Here is a 6,465-nt window from a genome sequence, read left to right as displayed (position 1 = left end):
CCTCCTTTTGGTACTACCGGCATTAGGACTTCAGAGAAACCAGCAGAGGGAGATTCCAACATTGGGTCTCCATCTTTCACCAGAGCCTTTTGTCTTTGATGCAGCACCTACAGTTTGATGCAGCACCTACAGTTTGATGCAGCCTTTTGTCTTTGATGCAGCACCTTTGATGCAGCATTCTGTGGCCTCCTGGGAAGCCCTCCCAGAGACCACAGAACTGCAACTTTGCTTGCCTTGACAGATACTATAGACTGTTGCACGTCAGCCATCCAGTATCTTTTTTTCTGTCAAACATATAAAAGTGCTACATGTCAACTTCTAAGTGCTGTATTAGCAAACATCAGGTGCGGAAATCGAATACCATTTGATAGCGTGTCAAATGCAGTCATTGAGTACAGTATATGCAGAATGTTTGGAAAGTGCATTCAAAAGAGTCTTCTGGAAAATGTCCAGCATCAACATTCACTGCAGAGATTTGGGAAGGAGAAGAGAATTTGCTTGTGTCCCTTTTTTCCATCTTTAACACACTCTTCTTGGCAGTATAGACGAGAGAGAGAGAGAGAGAGAGAGAGAGAAAGAAAGAGAGAGAATGTGTTCCAAGTGTCAGGTGAAATAGCTCATACGGAACATGAACATGGCCCACTTGAAGCCCAACGTCACCCGTTATCTGGCAGCTCCCAGTGAGAATTGTTTCACCTTTGTGTATCAGTCCTCGCCGCTTGGGTAAACCCAGCTGCTGCATAAGGACAGTGGTGGCATTTCATTTCTATTCCCGTTCATTTTTAATCACGCTGAAATTTCCTGAACATGCCAGCTGAGTTTCTGCTACAGTGAGCTTCTATTAGAAGCGTTGGGCAAGACAAGGCTGTCAGATGTACAAATTAGAGCTGGGAGGAACTTAGCAATTTTATATTGGTGTGGAGCTTTGAACACATTCCCTCCCATCCCCCAGGTTTCAGACTCTGTCAAACTCCCAAAGGAAGCTTTGTCTTACTGACATTCAGGTTTTAATTAATTCTTAAAAAATCCAGTCTATCCAGAAACTTATGCTGCTTTGCTTTCTCCCACACCCCTTAAAAAAATTTTGCATCCTGTTTCACAGCTGCATAAAAGATTGGATAAACATGGTTGACTATTTGGGATCTCTAATGAGACTCTGAGGAATGCTACAAAATTCCTATTTGGGTGGACGGATTTCCTGGAATATTACATGCATTTCATAAAGCTTGGTGATTCTTTCTGTGGTGGTATCAGTTGTGTGGAACATGATGTAGGAAGATTTGCAAGCTCCACTCTCCTGGCTCAGTGGGAAATGGTGCAGTTTTTCTGAGAAACAGAGCAACTGGCTGATTTGTTTGTTTTTGATGTCTGTGGGTTGAATCTAGACTTTAGTCAGGTATAGTGTAGCTCTGCTGAAATCCATGGGGCTTGAACAGAGACATATACTTGGAACAATAAATAAACCAAATGCACTAAATTATACATTATGTGAATGTGCAGTGCAGACTGGTCTTCCAGAGTCTCAAAAGCTCTTGCCGTGAAAGAGGCTTCCATTTTGCTGCCTCCTTGAGAATTTATTTAGAATGTTGGTGGGTGCAAGGTTTTGAGCTTACCTTACGGCTGCATGGTGGTTGAGGGTTGTTTCTCTATTTGCAATTTCCCTGCAACCCGATTTCCCACTCTGAAAAATCCCCATGGGGGGAGTTACCTGATCTTGTCTTCTCAGGGTGAGCTTCATGGCTGAGTGGTAAGTCGAACCCTGGTCTCCCAGGTCTCTCTCTCTCTCTCTAACCACTACACCAACCTGGCTCTCTAACTGCAACTGCTTTAAGGTAGCCACCCCAGAATTAAGGAATTTCAAAGATGTGCTGTTAATTGGTGGTTTCCCATTGCAGTCTATCTAGAGGTCAATTGTTCTGGCATTTGTGGATTGAATTTACCTGCACATTAAGTAGCTGACTGTGCCAGGATATCTGTATTTCCAGCACAGCCATTTGCTGTGAGCAACCACGGTTAATTATGTAATTATCAGGTCAGTACTTTTCTGCATCTCATTTTCTCCTGACCTCACTGTTTACATTCTTCCTTACAACTATGTGTATCTGGGATACACATCTGATGAAGTGAACTATAGTCTACAAAAACTTGTGGTATAATAAATTGGTTAATATTTGGGTGCCACCAAATATTAGGTGCCACTGTTTCTGGGAAATCATTGTACTTATTTGTCCCCAGAGGGGTTTGGGGTGTGCCAGCTCTCTGCTCTCTTGAATAACTACTTTCTGTACTTTGCTAACTAAGAACTAGTTCCTGGAGTTTTCACTTCTCTTCCTCCCGCCCAACACCTTTTCCTTTTGTGTCAGGTCTTTTAGATTATAAACCTGAGACCAGAGGACGCCTTATTTCTGTTCTCTGTAATTCATACTGGGCTCCTTTTTCAGCTGAAGGGGAGGGGGGTAAAAATGCTTTAACTTCAAGAGACAAGAAAGAGACAAGAAAACCTTTTTTTTTTTAAAGCTCCACAAACCTCTGAAATATACTAAACATCTGATTTCCTTTAAACATAAGAAAAAACTTCCCAGCAGTAAGAGCTGCTTGACAGTGAAACTGTCTGCTTAAGGAAGTGGGAAGCTGTGCTTCACTGGAGATGTTTAAGCGAACACTCAATAGTCATCTGTCAGGAATTTTATTTTCTTACATTCATATCTCCCATGTTGCCTTCTGCACTGAGTACAGGTTGGACTAAATGCCCTCTCAGGACGCTTCCACATCTATCATTTCCTTCCACCTGTCAGTCCATTTCCTTCTACCAAGTAGCCCATTCACTTTCCACCTTCAAGAAACACCTGAAAGCTGGTAACTCTGCCCTGGCTAGGGATGGAAGGACCTGTAAATTTCACTTATTTTGGTTTCTCATTCTTTCCAATAAAATTAGTTTTCTGCAATTTGCATTTAAAAAAAATCCTCGTGAAAATTATTCAGCATTTTAGGGCATCTCCTAATGAACACGCTTTTGCATGTAGTTTTGACTAATGTACAGTTTTTGCAAACAATGTGACCTAATATAATGCATGTTTATATGCTATTTCCATAAAGAAATTCATTTTTATATATGCAAACATTGTTGAGAAGGAGAACTGAATTGCAAAATTCAGATAAGTACAAATTTCTAAGGATGGCTGTGTTTCTATTCTCATATTGTTGCAGAAGGTGCAAATTTGATCAATTCTGCTGTAAATGCTGGATTGAATGGAATTTCTCCTCCATCTTCAGCCCAGCTGTTCCTGGGCTGCCTCACTTGCATCATTCCCCCTGCACAGTGTTTGGATATAGGTACAATATAAATAATAAATATTAGCAGCATTGCTCTTCACCCTGAAGTCTTTCATCACTCTCTTTCACCTGTAGAAGCCAGGGATGGAAAAACTACCACATCACCCACTTGATGAGAGATCTAAGATTCCTCCAGCATTTCAAGTGAAACACTGCCCTCTACTGGCCACAGAAGCAAACTTATTTCAGCTATCCAACAGTTACCTTTACAAGTCAGAAACGTTTGTATCTATCAGGCCCCTCCAAGAGAAGTTGGATTGCTCTGTTCAATGCCACCTCTTTGCTCTTCCCAGCAGTCCATTTTACATGAAGGAGGGAGATATAGTAGGGAAAGTGCTGTGAGCTCAGAGCCAGTCCAATATATTTTGCTACCCGAGGCAAAGGATACAATGGTGTGTCGGCATAGAAAGCTCCCTTACATTGAGTCAGAACAACTGGCCCATCTAATTCAGTATTGTCTGCACTGACTGGCACCAGGTATCTGGGGTTTCAGGTGGGGCATTCCGAGTGTTACCTGGAGATGCAGGAAGCCAGGACCTCCAAGGTAGCTTTTTCTGAAATGATACTGGTTCCACGCACAGGGCCAGCTAGACAGGCACAGCTTCATTGTCTCAATGCAGGGATGAGACAAGAGTGTGGGGAGAGCGGGGAGGATTTTTAGGCATTGGGAAACATTCTCTGAGACAAGCCAGGCCTGCACTAAAGGGATGGGCTCCGCTTGAACCAAGATGGAAGCTGACTTCCAAGAGGCAAGGTGGCAAAGCAGCTTTTAAACTGATTGTGAGGGCAAAGCTGACAGGAGCCGGGCAAGGTCCTGTTCAAAACAGTGAGGGATCAGGTGCTCTTGAACATGACGCAACTCAGAAGGGTTGCCCAATCTCTGCAGAAACAAGGCTCAGGTGACCACTTTTTCCTGGAAAGGCAGAGGACACAGCTGTTGTCTCACCAAAGGATTTAGCAAGCCCTCAGCTGCTGTAAATGATCACACACTGTTCCAAAATGTGTCATATTCACTTCGGCTCTGGAACACCTTGGACAAAGAACCAAACAGATCCTGGCCTACACTGAAATGTGCTTATGCAAAATGCATAGGAGGGGCATCAGAAATGAGAAAAATTGCTTCTTTCCCTCAATCGTGGGCAGGGGAAAGAAGTGTTTTATGAGCCAATTAACCCAAGGAGTTAAAAGTGTGAGGTGGGGGGGGGGGGAACTCAGCAGCTGATCCTGCAGATTCATCCTGAGCGAGATCAGCAGCACCTGCTAAAATGCTAGAAAGCAGGGATCCTATTTCACAAAACTGCCACCTCTCAGAGCCTGGTAAACCAACAGTCAAAGCAAACCTAAAACAGTGTCCAGGGGCCAGCCCAAGACATTTCACAGCCTAAGGCAAAGGACAAGATGCCACAACTGCTGCCCCCACCCCCAATTCCTCTTACGGAAGCTGACTAAACTAGCAAGTGAATCCTATTACAATACTGGCAATGGAAAAGTATCCTCTGCTGCAATGGTGGAAAACCTCAGGCCTAGGGGCAAAATGCAGCCCCTCCATGAGTCTCTATCTGGCCCTTGGAACTCTTCCAGGCCACCCCACCGAGTCCTGTTCCCTCCCCCGCTAATTTTAATGTGACCTTGAACTCTGATAATGTATCTGGCTTGCCAGGATGGAGAATAGAATCATGCCTAGAAACCAGGTAAAACTCTCTTTTGTTGCTTTGGTCACTTTTGCATCTGGTCCCACCCACTACTGGCATGCAACCCTTGGAGGTTTCCCAGTATAGAATGTGGCCTTCCAGTGGAAAAAGTTTCCCCAGCTGCATCATAGGGCAGCAGGATAATTATGGGGGTACAAAACAGGCCATGTGGCACCCACAACTCTGCAAGGCAAGATGGCAAGCACCACAGCTGCACAGAGCTCCTGCGAACCACCAGCATCAACTGCGCTACCTGGCTGGCCCCACGCCGCAGACCCCAGCCTCCCCAGCGGCCTCAACCCCGCCGGAACCGGGAGCACCCCACCGATGGCCAAGTGGAGCGCTGAGGCCAAGTGAAGCTCTGAGAATCATATTGCATCACCAACCAAGTACATCACATAATCCAGTATATTCTAGAAAACGAAACGAAGCAATGAGTCCACTTGGAGAGAGACACCATCGAAAACATCCCCACAACTGCATCCCCATTTCTCCAAAACAAACTAATGAAAATCCCCACAACACTGAACAGGTTCACACTGTCCATGCTTAAAGCATTGAAGGGGAAAGTAGGCAAACTATCCCCATCTCCACTAACCCCCCTGGCCTATTACCCACTATTCCAACACACACCTTAAAACCTGGTAAACCAAAGGCCTACACTGTCTAAAATACTACTACAAAAACAACAAACCCATACCAACACAAGAAATACAAGAAAGTAGGGGACACTCAAATACCTTGGCTAACACGCCATCAACTACATGCCTTCTTAAACAATCCAGCAGCAAAATCAACAGCTACTAGGCCCTTGGCCATCTTCGAAAACCTTCTGACAGCAGAGGGGCACAGCAAAGGGATGGTATCCACAATATACAAAATACTGCTCCAAAATCCCACAAACCCCCTTGACACAATCAAAGAACAATGTGAGCACAACGTAGGCTATGAAATTAACCCCACCCAATGGACTAGAATGTGGTCTAAATCTCCCTTTAAGTCCCTATCACCCAAAAGAAGGGAACTCACTCAGAAATTCACCTACAGGTGGTACTTAACACCACAGAAACTGGTGCCGATATGCCTAGGAACCTCGCCAAGATGTTAGAGAGGCTGCACCTTCAAAGGCACATAACTCCACTTGTGGTGGGAGTGCCCTAAAATCCAACCCTTCTGGACAGCAGTCCTACAAGAGATATGTAAAATAACTCACCAGATATTAGAGCTCACCCCAGAAGTAGCCCTAATGAACTTCTTCCAAGATCATAATGACAAAAGTCCATGGTGACACCCCATCCAAACACTGACCCCCCCCAAACCTCCTTAGCTTCAGCTTCATCATGTGCCCAGAGAGGCCTGGAAGGCTTGGTGCCAGCAGGCCCATTCTCAGTTGCTTTGGGAAAGCAGAGCCCTGGTTGACTCCAAGTGCAAGAACTGTTCC

Source organism: Lacerta agilis, chromosome 8 (genome assembly GCF_009819535.1).
Source record: "Lacerta agilis isolate rLacAgi1 chromosome 8, rLacAgi1.pri, whole genome shotgun sequence".
Lineage (NCBI taxonomy): Eukaryota > Metazoa > Chordata > Lepidosauria > Squamata > Lacertidae > Lacerta > Lacerta agilis.
This window is presented reverse-complemented; position numbering follows the sequence as displayed.